The 13,292-nt window shown below is 44.8% G+C and overlaps 1 protein-coding gene across 1 annotated transcript in view; it reads left to right on the top strand.

The window, feature by feature from the left end:
• Positions 1 to 225: 225 nt before the first annotated feature.
• Positions 226 to 13,292, top strand: part of LOC138767735 (interleukin-5 receptor subunit alpha-like) — a 64,568-nt gene continuing 51,501 nt past the window's right edge. Inside the window, exon 1 of the mRNA XM_069945458.1 lies at positions 226 to 292. The gene's annotated coding sequence lies outside the window, so the exon portion shown is untranslated. The remainder of the gene's footprint in view (positions 293 to 13,292) is intronic.

Consider the following 13,292-nt stretch of genomic DNA (forward strand, 5'->3'; position numbering starts at 1 on the left):
TATTATGGAAGTGCATGCAAATTCCTGGATCACATTCTTTGCATATGATTTTCATTGAGATGATACTTGGTAACTGCTCATTTCCAGACAGGAGCAGAATACAATGTGGGAGGTTTGGGTGGCTGCCTTGGGCCTGAGGCTCCAGGGGGGGCCCATGCCATACAAACCACCCACATCATACTAACTTTTACAAACTCAGCACATCACTCAGGTGCTCACCAGATCCTCCAAAGGATCCCTAAATGATGTGATGCCATCCCGGGAATCCGAGACTTCTGTCCCACATTCCCAGGTGAGTGCACTGTTAAATTGTGTACGTACACAATTCGCAGCACCTATAAAGCAGGAAAGAGGGAGAATCTTCCCTCTTTTCCCATTTGGGCTGTGTGGAAGCGATCACACAGCCCCAATAATTACTATGAGACAAGAGCCTCCCTGAAGCCTCCAGTGTCATAACTACAGTAGCTGATCAGGCTCGGCCCTAAGGCTGAGCCTGATCAGCTTTGCCTATTGCTAGGCAGCAAGTAAAGGCTTTACACTATTTGAGATAATAATTGTTAGCTATATGTGCATTACTGTGAAATAATGTAGAAGAGAAATATTTGTATTTGAAAGTTGCTTATTTTATTCCCCTAGGAATATATTCAACAAATCTGGTGCCTTTCACTGTGTGCTAAAACTTATGTTATCTTTATTGTTTCGGTCAGTATGGTTACAATGATACCTGATCTAGACTTCATCATTCCAAAACTTTATTATTCAACCATTCTTTGCTAGAATTAAGTGTGTGCTTAGGGTCGTTGCCTTGCTGTATGCTGTTTTTTACCCAGAATTCATTGTTCCATCAAGCCATCCTGGCTCAAATGCAGTAAAAGTTTCCAAATAAAACCTACTTGTACCCTATCCATAGGACAAGAAAGATGTAAGAGATTGTGGAGGGTCCGACCTCCATGCCCCCCCACGATCTCGGCGTGCTCTGTATTTACAATTTTTCCGGAGGCTTCAATTTATTCGCACGGACGTTAGCCTCTACATAAATCCATCGGACTACGTAAAAAACGCCGGACTTAATAAATGTTCCCCATAGTATACACTCTGGCCGGAATCGCTAGCTAGATATGTCAGTGCACACAATAGAGTGTGCGGCTCCAGCCGCACGCTCCAGTGTTTGCAGCGGTGAATTGGGATGCAGGAGCACACTAATGCGCCCTCATCTCAATTCATTAGAAATAAGGATCATCCAGCCGGTACTGCAGTACCAGATCACAGAACGGCCGGTGTTTTACAAAATGTAAACATGGCCTCACAGCGGATTTCACACCCTAAAGATTCAGAACTTTTACCACCCACAGATATCAGATATTGGATGATGTTTCTACATGAATAAATAGCCAAATCCATAAATGTTCAAGCACCATTATAGGACATTAAAGGTTCTTTCTATAGCAAAACAGTAAATAATAGAAAGGGAGGAGGAGGGAAAAGCTGCAGCAGTGTCTCTCCCTTGGTTTCAAAAGGTGGTCACACACCTTTGATAACTGTTGGCATGGTCAAACATTCTGGTGTTTTCTATTGTAAGGGTAGGATGAGCCATAGTCAGACTGCTCTGGCGGTGGCTTATCTCTCTGAAAACAAAGGGGTTTGGCAGTTATTTTTTAATAAGAAAAAAAAACTGGCTGCTTATTTACCAGTGTCAACTGCAGTCCTGGGGGGAAATGACACATTTACAGCAACAGCTGTTGAAAAAAATGACTGCTCTGTAATAGTCCCAGTATTGTAGCTACTATAGTTCGCTGTTTTAGGCTATGTTTATACAACGTATGAGACCGGCCGTTCCGTGACCCTGGCCGGGTCACGGAACGGCCAGTCTCTGCCCGGATCATCCCGGCCGGTACTTAAGTACTGGCCGGATGATCTTTCCGTCCGCAGAGCTCTGATGCGGGTGCATCATCACGCGCCTGCATCCGAGCTTCCCGGCCAGAGTCGCTCGCTTCACTGTGTGAACTGACAGGGTTTCCTATGGCTGCAATTCATTGAATTGCGGACGCAGAAAACTGACATGTCAGTTACTTGCGGCCTCACACGGGATCCCGGCCAGAGCATGTACGATGTGTATACGCTCCGGCCGGAATCCCAATGAAAATAGGGCATTGTTCCACCCCGCTAAAAGTACGGCCGTTGTTGCCGATGGCAACAACGGCTGTACTTTACCATAGTGTGAACATAGTCTTAATAAAAAAATTGTTTGCATGAGATTCGCAAATATTTTGTGAAATGAATTTCCGAATGATTCGCTCATCTCTAGTCATTACACAATGCATGGAACTAAGGCTTTTGGTTCTATTTTCTGTGTACATCTGGGTGCTGCAGATCAGCAGGGGTGCTGGCACCTAATCAATGAGATATTGATGGACTCTTCTGAGGATATGGCATCAATTAATAAGTCCAGGAAAAGCCCTTTCTTTTGTAGCCAAAAAGGAAAGCTAAACATACTAAGTGCCATGTGCAGTAGACTATAAACTAGAGATTTTATAGTTTCTTAATATTTATGGAAATCAGTTAGTAAAGATTATCAAGCATAAATTAAAGGGGTTTTCCAGCAAAAATATTTTTCTTTCAAATCAACTGGTTTCAGAAAGTTATATAGGTTTGTAATTTACTTCTATTTAAAAATCTCAAGTCTTCCCATACTTATCAGCTGCTGTATGTCCTGTGGGAAATGTTGTTTTCTTTTCATTCTGACACAGTGCTCTCTGTTGCCACCTCTTTCTGTGTCAGGAACTGTCCAGAGCAGGAGAGGTTTTTTATGGCGATTTGTTGCTGCTCTGGACAGTTTCTGTTTTGGACAGAGGTGGCAGCAGAGAGCACTGTGTCAGAATGAAAAGAAAACAACATTTCCTGCAGGACATACAACAACTGATAAGTATGGGAAAACTTGACATATTTTAAATAGAAGTAAATAACAAATCTGTATAACTTTCTGAAACCAGTTGATTTGAAACCAGTTGATTTCACTGGATAACCCCTTTAAATGTAATATAACGGTTTATAGAGGAAAGGAAATGTAGCAATAACGGGTGTAACCAATAAAGATCATTCCTATCATCTATTGCACAATTCAATCCTGGAATTTCTACTGACGCGGTTTTAAATACCACTTTACAGTTTTCTTCATCCACTGGGAGAGAGAAGTTCTACAAATATATGACAATTATCAATGTTAAAATGCAGGTATTGGAATAGACTATTGTGTTTGGTGACAGATGATAGAATCATGACAGTCAAGACCTAAGAGCTTGTTTTCTGCTGCTGTTGTGGTATAACCTTTAAACGTTTTGTGGTCACAACGTCTTGTAGAAATTAATGTTAGCTCATTACCTACTGATGACATCTAGTGGTGACTTTTGGCGTTAGCATTAAAATGACATTTTGACAAAACCAATGTGATAAATAAGTAGGGAATAGTTTTGCAATGATCATCTCATATTTATAGTATTTTTTTGATAAATATGCCAGTGAAACATGTCTAGCAAATGTAGGACATGCCATGGTGACATTAGATTAGCACAGACCTTATGCTTCCTTGACGCAAAGCAGACTGAAAACTTGTTGAGTTAAGCTGAGTTGAGCTGCAATGCAAATAGTACTTGTACATTCGCTACACATACTGTGCTAGTATGTTTTTCCGAAAATAAGACGTGGCCTTAAACTTTTTCCCCCCAAAAAAACAGGCACTATGTCTTATTTTTGGGGGATGTCTTATTTCTCTCCTCCTGGAGGGGGGAGGGGAGCAGGGCAGGGCAGAGTCGGCATTGGATCAGCAGTGTGTCAGCGTTGGGTCAGGAGTGCAGAGAATGCAGGGGCCATAGACCAGGCTGCCTGCGGTTTCAGAGGTCCACGAGTCCTGGGTGGTGAAGCGAGAAGGGAATGGGGGTGCCTTACTTTTGGGGGGTGCCCTAGTGTAGAGTAGGGGGTGCCCAACTATCGGGGGGGGGGGGGTAGAGTAAGGGGGTGCGTCTTATTTTCTCCTCTCCTGTTCCTGCATTTTCTGAAATGCTATGCCAGTAGCATAGTGGGCCAGACTATGCTGGTGGCTTTTACATCTGAATGGCTATTTGTGTAATTTGAATAAGTTTAATAAGTTGTTTTTTTTTACTTTATTAGACTATGCAAACCTTAAATGGGTTGTCTGGGATTTTTCAATACATATGTTTCTATGTGCTTATTGTGTTCTCAGGCTCAGTCCCATGACCCATGCCCGTGTTTTCTATACTTCCTGTGATGTCACGTTCCCTTTCTGTTTCCTGTTCCTGCCAGTGAGGGAACAGTGAGTCATTAAGTGGGTGGGGTTATACATCCACATTTCTTTAGCCCCGCCCCTGTAGGAGGGGCTAACATCTGATCCCAGTAGAAACTGCAGCAGTAAGGGCAGACTGACATGGAGGAGACCAGAAGCTGATAGCTGTGTTGTGGATGGCACAGAGATTAGCCATGTTGTGGGGGGCACAGAGTTTAGCCATGTTGTGGGGGCACAGAGGTTAGCCATGTTGTAGGGGGCTCAGGGGCACTATAAAACCTTTTGGAGGCACTATAACCTTAATGGGGACATAGCGGGGGCACTATTGGGCATTATAAAGTGGGATTATCACTATGGGATGGGTACAAAGAGGGGTCAAAGAAAGGCATTCATTTTCTTGTGGAGCACAGGGATAACGTTACCAGGGGTAGCACAAAGCGAACAACTATTACTTTATGGTGGACACAGTCAACTAACATTGCTAAGGGCACTATGACTATGTGCAGTGAGTGATAGAAGCAGAGATGAACAATGGGTGTGAATAATGATGATTTTTACATCAACTCATAACGTCTTAACTTATGACAGACAGGTGGCATGAAGGACAGTCACCCAAAATTGAACACATGGGGGAACAAGTATTTCATGACAGCTGCAATCACATTTTACTGCATAGAACTAGTATCTGACTATTTTATGGTGACTGTTTATTACATAGTTACATAGTTAATACGGTTGAAAAAAGACACATGTCCATCAAGTTCAACCACGGAGGGGATGGATACAGGAAAGGGGGGGGGGTGATAGGTTCTATACATATGCATTTATATTATTTTGGTCTAAGAACTTGTCTAGGCCGGTTTTGCAGCCCTCTACTGTTTTTGCTGTGACCAGATCCTGTGGTAGACTGTTCCACAGATTCACAGTTCTCATTGTAAAGAAGGCTTGTCGCCTCCGGAGATTAAACCTTTTTTTCTCCAGGCGGAGGCAGTGCCCTCTTGTCCTTTGAGGGGGTTTTACCTGGAACATCTTTTCCCCATATCTCTTGTAGGGGCCATTTATATAGTTAAATAAGTTAATCATATCTCCCCTTAAACGTCTCTTCTCCAGACTAAACAAATGTAATTCTTTTAATCTCTCCTCATAACTAAGATGCTCCATTCCCCTTATTAGTTTAGTTGCCCGTCTTTGTACCCTCTCCAGCTCTAGAACGTCCTTTTTATGAATCGGGTTCCAAAACTGGACGGCATACTCCAGATGAGGCCGCACCAAGGCTTTATAAAGCGGTAATATTATATCCCTGTCCAGAGAGTCCAGGCCTGTTTTAATGCATGACAATATCCTGCTGGCCTTAGAAGCAGCTGACTGACATTGTGTACTGTTCTGTAGTCTATTATCTACAAGTACACACAGATCCTTCTCTATCAGCGACTCTCCCAGAGTAACTCCCCCCAGGACATATGATGCATGTGGGTTATTAGTACCCAGGTGCATAACTTTACATTTATCCACATTGAACCTCATTTGCCAAGTGGACGCCCAAACACTCAGTGTGTCTAAGTCATCCTGTAACATCTGCACATCCTCCATAGACTGTACTGTACTACAAAGCTTGGTGTCATCTGCAAAGATAGAAACATTGCTGTTAATTCCATTCTCAATATCATTAATAAACAAGTTAAACAGAAGAGGGCCCAGTACTGACCCTTGGGGTTCACCACTTATTACTGGGGACCATTCGGAGTAGGAATCATTGACCACCACTCTCTGGGTACGATTATTAAGCCAGTTTTCAATCCAGTTACACATAAAATTTTCCAAACCGATAGACTTTAACTTACCCATCAGACGTCCATGAGAAACTGTGTCAAACGCTTTTGCAAAATCCAGGTACACGTTATCCACAGCCGCGCCGCCATCCAGGCTTCTACTTCCCTCTTCATAGAAACATATTAGGTTGGTTTGACAGCTTCTGTCCTTAGTAAAACCATGCTGGTTATCACTTATAATATTATTAGCCACTACATATTCCTGGATGTAGTCCCTTATAAGCCCCTCAAATAGTTTCCCCACAACGGACGTTAAGCTTACGGGTCTATAGTTACCTGGGAAAGTTCGAGAGCCCTTTTTGAAGATCGGCACTACATTTGCCTTACGCCAGTCCCACTGCACAATACCAGTAAGCAAAGAATCACGGAATATTTCATACAAGGGTAGAGAAATTACAGAACTGAGTTCCCTAAGAACTCTGGGGTGCAATCCATCAGGCCCTGGAGCTTAGGTTACATTGAGTTTATTTAATTTGTCTTGGACCATATCTATAGTAAACCAGTTCAGTACATTACATGTGTTAGCAGCACTGGCCCCACCCACCTCAGTACTGGCCCCACCCACCACAGCTCCATCCTCTTTTGTATATACAGAACTGAAGAACCCATTAAGTAACTCAGCTTTCTCCTGATCCCCAGTTATTAATTCCCCGTCGCCATTATTTAGGGGTCCTACATGCTCTGACCTTGGTTTTTTTGCATTAATATATTTGAAGAATTTTTTGGGGTTTCTTTTGCTTTCTATAGCTACCTGCCTTTCATTGTGAATTTTTGCTGCTTTTATTACATTTTTACAGGTTTTGTTTACTTCTTTGTAATGTTTAAAGGCTACAGCTGACCCCTCTGATTTATATTTTTTGAATGCCCCTTTTTTCTCATTTATAGCCCTTCTAACCTCGGTTGTAAGCCATGTGGGATTGGATTTTAACCGTTTATTTGTTACCCATAGGAATATATTTGGCAGTACAGTTATTTAATGTGGATTTGAAGATTTCCCATTTATTAGCTGTATCCGTATGTGACAGCAGCCGCTCCCAGTCTATGCCCTGAAGTTCTGCCCTAAACCCAGGAAAATTGGCCCTTTTAAAATTAAGAGTTTTTGCCCTCCCAACATGTTTTTCTTTTCTACACTTTAAGCTAAAAGTCACTATATTGTGGTCACTATTACCCAGGTGTTCATGGACAGTGACATCCCCAACCGGCTCAGCGTGGTTAGAAATAACCAGATCCAACAAGGCATCACTTCTAGTTGGCTCCTCCACAAACTGGCCCAGAAAATTATCCTGCAGGAGGTTAAGAAATTCCCTCTCCTTTGTGGTTTTAGCTGAACCGTGACCCCAATCTATATCTGGGTAGTTGAGGTCCCCCATTACCACTACTGTCCCCTCCCGGGCAGCCAGCTCTATTTGTCTATTCAACTGGCCATCTACCTCCTCAGTAATGTTGGGGGGTCTATAGATTACACCAAGAATAATTTTTTCACTCTTTACCTCCTTCTGTAGTTCTACCCACAATGCTTCCACATCATCACAGTCATCTCCCACTATTGCATCTTTTACACTCACTTTAATATCATTTCTGACATACAGACATACTCCTCCTCCCCTTCTGCCCACCCGGTCCCTTCTGAACAACGTAAATCCCTGAATATTGACAGCCCAGTCATGTGAGGAGTCCAGCCATGTCTCAATCACACCAACCACATCAATGGACTCCTCCAGAACCAAGGCCTCTAGCTCCCCCATCTTGCTGGCTAGACTTCTGGCATTAGTAACCATACACTTTATATTACCATCGAGTTTAACCGCTTCATTATAAGAAATGGGATTTATTACTGTGCTGTGGCTACAATCATCCTCACTGTTCATCCGCAACATATGGATCTCCCTATCCACTGCTCTTATCCTCCCCCCACAGGACCCTTCTCCTCCCTCCTCATTGTTCTGTCCCCTCTCTAACCTATCCACCACTATATTACACACTACATTGTCCTCCCTCCACATCCCTAGTTTAAAAACCCCTCCACCCCTTCTAGGATTCTCTCCCCCAGCACAGCGGACCCCCTTCCATTAAGGTGCAAATTATCTGCGGAAAACAGATTGTACCCCAATGAAAAGTCAGCCCAGTGCTCTAAAAACCCAAACCCTTCTTCTCTACACCACGACTTGAGCCATGCATTTAACTCCCTAAGCTCCCGCTGTCTTTCCTGCGATGCGCATGGCACAGGCAGTATTCCAGAGAATACCACTTTGGAGGTCCTTCCCTTCAACTTAGCACCTAGTTCTCTAAAATTATTTTTAATAGACCTCCACCTACCTTGTATCCTGTCATTGGTTCCCACATGGACCACGACAGCTGGGTCATCCCCAGCCCCCCCAAGTAATTTATGCACCCTTTCCACCACATGCCGAACCCTGGCACCAGGGAGACAGCAAACCATTCGGTTGAGGCAGGGGCGTAACTAGAACTAGCTGGGCCCCATAGCAAACTTTTGATTGGGCCCCCCCCCCCAAACAACTGACCACTAAGCTGTGAAGAGAGAGCAATATGTATATATAGTATTAGGAAAAGCATTATAGCACCATGACCACAGCCATTACCACTATATTGTTACCAACCAAATCCAGTATGTTAAGATGAATAATATAAACAGTACCAGTTTACATGGGACAAATATTACCCCCTCTCACTGACTAAACCCCCACATACTGAATAATGCTACCACTGCTACGGAATAAAATTCACAGTCCAATATCACCATTGGCCATATAGTGGCATGTATAGGCTCCACACAGGCTTTACACACCATAAGTGATCACAGTGCAGTTACAGGCGTCTTCTCCAATCGGAGTTGCTCACTTTTTCCCTTCTCCATCCAGCCTGGCCACCATAAGGACTTCTCTCAGTAGGATCTGCCAGACAGTTTAGGTTCCTCACTCATGCCCCAATATCCTATGCATCTATTTGCTCCATCTGTTCCCTCATATAGTGGTCCCCTCTGTATTCATATAGTAGTTAGACAACTGTGTCCCTCATTAAGTAGTTAGACCCTTCTCTGCCCCCCCCCATGTAGAACCGTATTTTTCGCTTTATAAGACGCGCCTTTTGATCAGACGCGACCCTGATTTTAGGGGGGAAAATTGAAAAAAAATATTTTGCTCATCGTCACAGTTTGGAGATAGCAGCAGTGTGATTGGTGCCAATCCCCCCCATATAGTGCCCCACATAGTAGCCAATGCCCCCATATAGTGCCCCACATAGTAGCCTATGCCCCCATATAGTGCCCCACATAGTAGCCAATGCCCCCATATAGTGCCCACATAGTAGCCAATGCTCCCATATAGTGCCCCCCATAGTAGCCAATGGCCCACAAAGTAGCCAATGCCCCCATATAGTGCCCACCATAGTAGCCAATGCCCCCATATAGTAGCCAATGCCCCCACAGTGCCCCCATAGTAGCCAATGCCCCCATATAGTGCCCCCCATAGTAGCCAATGCCCTCATATAGTAGCCAATGCCCCCACATAGTGCCCCCCATAGTAGCCAATGCCCCCATATAGTATCCAATGCCCCCACATAGAAGCCAATGCCCCCATATAGTGCCCCCCATAGTAGCCAATGCCCCCATATAGTATCCAATGCCCCCACATAGAAGCCAATGCCCCCATATAGTGCCCCCCATAGTAGCCAATGCCCCCATATAGTAGCCAATGCCCCCATATAGTAGCCAATGCCCCATACAGTGCCCCAATTGTAGCCAGTGCCCTCCATAGTAGCCAATGCCCCCATACAATGCCCCATATAGTAGCCAGTGCCCCCATATAGTAGCCAATGCCCCCATACAGTGCCCCATATAGTAGCCAATGCCACCATACAGTGCCCCCATATAGTTGCCAGTGCCCCAATATAGTAGCCAATGCCCCCATACAGTGCCCCTATATAGTAGCCAATGCCCCCAGACAGTGCCCCCATCGTAGCCAGTGCCCCCATATAGTAGCCAATGCCCCATACAGTGCCCCATATAGTAGCCAATGCCACCATACAGTGCCCCCATATAGTTGCCAGTGCCCCCATATAGTAGCCAATGCCCCCATACAGTGCCCCCATATAGTAGCCAATGCCCCCAGACAGTGCCCCCATCGTAGCCAGTGCCCCCATATAGTAGCCAATGCCCCATACAGTGCCCCATATAGTGCCCCTCATAGTAGCCAATCCCCCCCTGCGACCAGAAAAACAACAAACAGGTTACTCACCTGTCCGCCGGCCCCAGCAGCTCCTCTCCCGACACTCCGGTCTCCCGTCATCCTCCGGGCACAGGCAGCGGGGGACAGAGAGACTGCCGCTGCAGAACACTTCCGGGACACAGGCAGCGTCTCTGTCCCCCACTGCCTGTGCCCGGAGGATGACGGGAGACCGGAGTGTCGGGAGAGGAGCTGCTGGGGCCGGCGGACAGGTGAGTAGGACAGCAATCCCCTCCGCACGCCCAGCCCGCCCCCTCCATCGCCGCTTAGCCGATCAGGAGCCCAGGAAAGTGCTGCTCATTGCACTTTTCCGGGCTTCTGATCAGCTCAGCTGAGCAGCGATAGAAGGGGCGGGCGGAGGGGATGGCTCAGGGCCGCTCACTATGCATATGCATAGTGAGCGGCAATACAGGCGGCGGGGGCATACTTTAACGCGGGGGCCCGGGCCCCCTAAACCCCCGGGCCCCATAGCGACGGCGTACCCTGCCCCCATGGTAGCTACGCCAGTGGGTTGAGGCGGTCTTGGCGACAAATTATTCTATCCGTCTTCCTGATTATAGAATCCCCTACAACCACTAGCTGTCTAGGCCTACCTACAATACCATCCCGCCCACTACTAGTTGGACTGTTCCCCCGGCTGTTAGGGAGAACAGGTTCCACTAGAGCTGCCATTTCTGACACTGATGACCTCGCATCATCACCTAAGTTGGCAATTTTGCTTGGGCATATAGTAGGAGAAGTGGCCTTCCTTTTCTTGGATCCCTTACTGGTCCCTCTAACTACATTAACCCAGCTACTTACTTGGGCCTCCTGATCTATATCACCTCCCTCCATCTCTAACCCACTAACTTCCTGCTCAGTGAGCCGAAGTTCCCTCTCAAGGTGGCCAAGTTCCCTCAGTGTTGCAATATGCTTCTCCAGATCTCTAACTCGAGCTTCTAGATGGGCAACATGCTCACATCTGTCACAGCGGTACTCACCCTGGAACACCTGCTCCAGTTGTGCGTACATGCGGCAGACTGCGCACTGAATGAATCCTTCCATCTCGCTAGCCATCATCCTCAGTGCAACAAAAACAGTGAAAAAGAAAGAGATTCAGCACTTACCAGAACTTGTAACTTCTTCTTTAAACTCCTTTTTTAAACTCCACTTATTTTCAACCACTTGTCAGCAAGCACACACAGTGAGTGCTGAGCCTTGATTTAAGCACCTGAGATCAATTAACCCCACCCCCAGGTGCAGAGCAGACCAGAGGAAAAAAAAAACTGTTTGGACCTGTTTAAGGCTAGGTTCACACTGTGTTTTCAGCATCCGTTTAACGGATCCGTTTTTTTTAACGTCCAGAAAAATAGGGTCAGCAACGTTTTTTGGTCGGTTTTGATCCGCCAAAAAAAACGGATCCGTTTTTTTTTATAATGGAAGTCAATGGAAAAACGGATGCACACAAATGAATCCGTTTTTTGCAATCCGTTTTTCATGCGTTTTTTGCAAAAAACGGATGCGTTAAACGGATGCTGAAAACGCAGTGTGAACCTAGCCTAACTAAGCAACTATGGCACTAGCTATCTATGCACTGCAGCAATGCACACCACACAATTGCACAAAAACAACAATATATCAGTCACTCCAAACCCACAGAATCACCAACAACTCCTTTTTTAAACTCCACTTATTTTCAACCACTTGTCAGTAAGCACAGTGAGCACTGTTGGTGGTACTATGGTGGTACTGTTTAGAGCTATACTACTATACCTAGAGCTGAACTGCTGTCTGCCATTTTATATAATGTATGTGTGTGTGTGGGAGTGGTGCAGCTTAGTGTTTACAACTTATGAGCCTTTAGTTACATCCCTGGCCCTGGCTACACTAGTCCTCTTATGACCTCTCATAGAATTGGCTTATGTGAAAACTAATCTATGATTCTTCCCTATTTTTGACCATCAAAAAAACTAACAAAAAAACAAACAAAAAACCTAACCATTTAAAATAGAAGAATTATTTCAATTTTTTGTTTTCTGAAATTAAAAAATAGACAGATGTTTTAGCTTTAAAAAAAAAATAATATGGGAGTATAAAATGCTAATATAATTGAAGACCAAGACAATGTTTCCCTTATTACTATAGTGGATAGCTATTGTGTGACTTCCAAAGTATTGAGACATCTTTACTGCTGTTTTGAAATCATTTCTGAGAATAAATAGGGAAGTTAAAGTAATTGGGAAGTTAAGTTCCACTTCAATAAAACCCACAACACAGTATGAAAAAAGAGTATAATTGTATAAAACATTTAATATGAACATTTATGACTATTATATATTAAATGTCTCTAAATCTTCCCTTATTATGTACCAGATTTGTTGATCTGTTTATCTCATTTCCACAAACAAATCTTTCAGAGCATTTATTTATTCAGTATGGAACTCTTACGCAACCTACAGTGTTCCAGACAAAAATGAAACTCTTAGATTGCTAGAGTGCGTGTTGTGACCATTGCAACTTTTACAATCTGTATCTCCTATTTTTGAGCTCTATTGTAATTTGCCATGGTTTTGTGATGCTCCTTTTACCAACATTGATGCCCCTATTCCACGAGTCGTTTGTAGGAGCAAACGAGCGCTATTAGCGCTCGTTTGCTCCTCGTTCCCCGCTCGCTGCCGCCGCTATTCAGCGCGGCGTCAGCGAGCGGGTGAGTGCGGGAGGGGCGGCGGGGAGCTGCTGGGGGGGCTGCCCGGGGGATCGCTGATCGTCCGGGCAGCCCATAGGATATAGCAGCATCTGCTGCCGACGGTCCTATTCAACGGAGCGACGGCAGCAGATCGCTGCTATATCAGTCGCTTGTTTTTCAACATGTTGAAAAACAAGCAACTGCAACGATCAGCCGACATGAACGATGTCGGCTGATCGTTGCACTCTATTCCACGGGAC

The sequence above is a fragment of the Dendropsophus ebraccatus genome, chromosome 11 (assembly GCF_027789765.1).
Source record: "Dendropsophus ebraccatus isolate aDenEbr1 chromosome 11, aDenEbr1.pat, whole genome shotgun sequence".
NCBI lineage: Eukaryota > Metazoa > Chordata > Amphibia > Anura > Hylidae > Dendropsophus > Dendropsophus ebraccatus.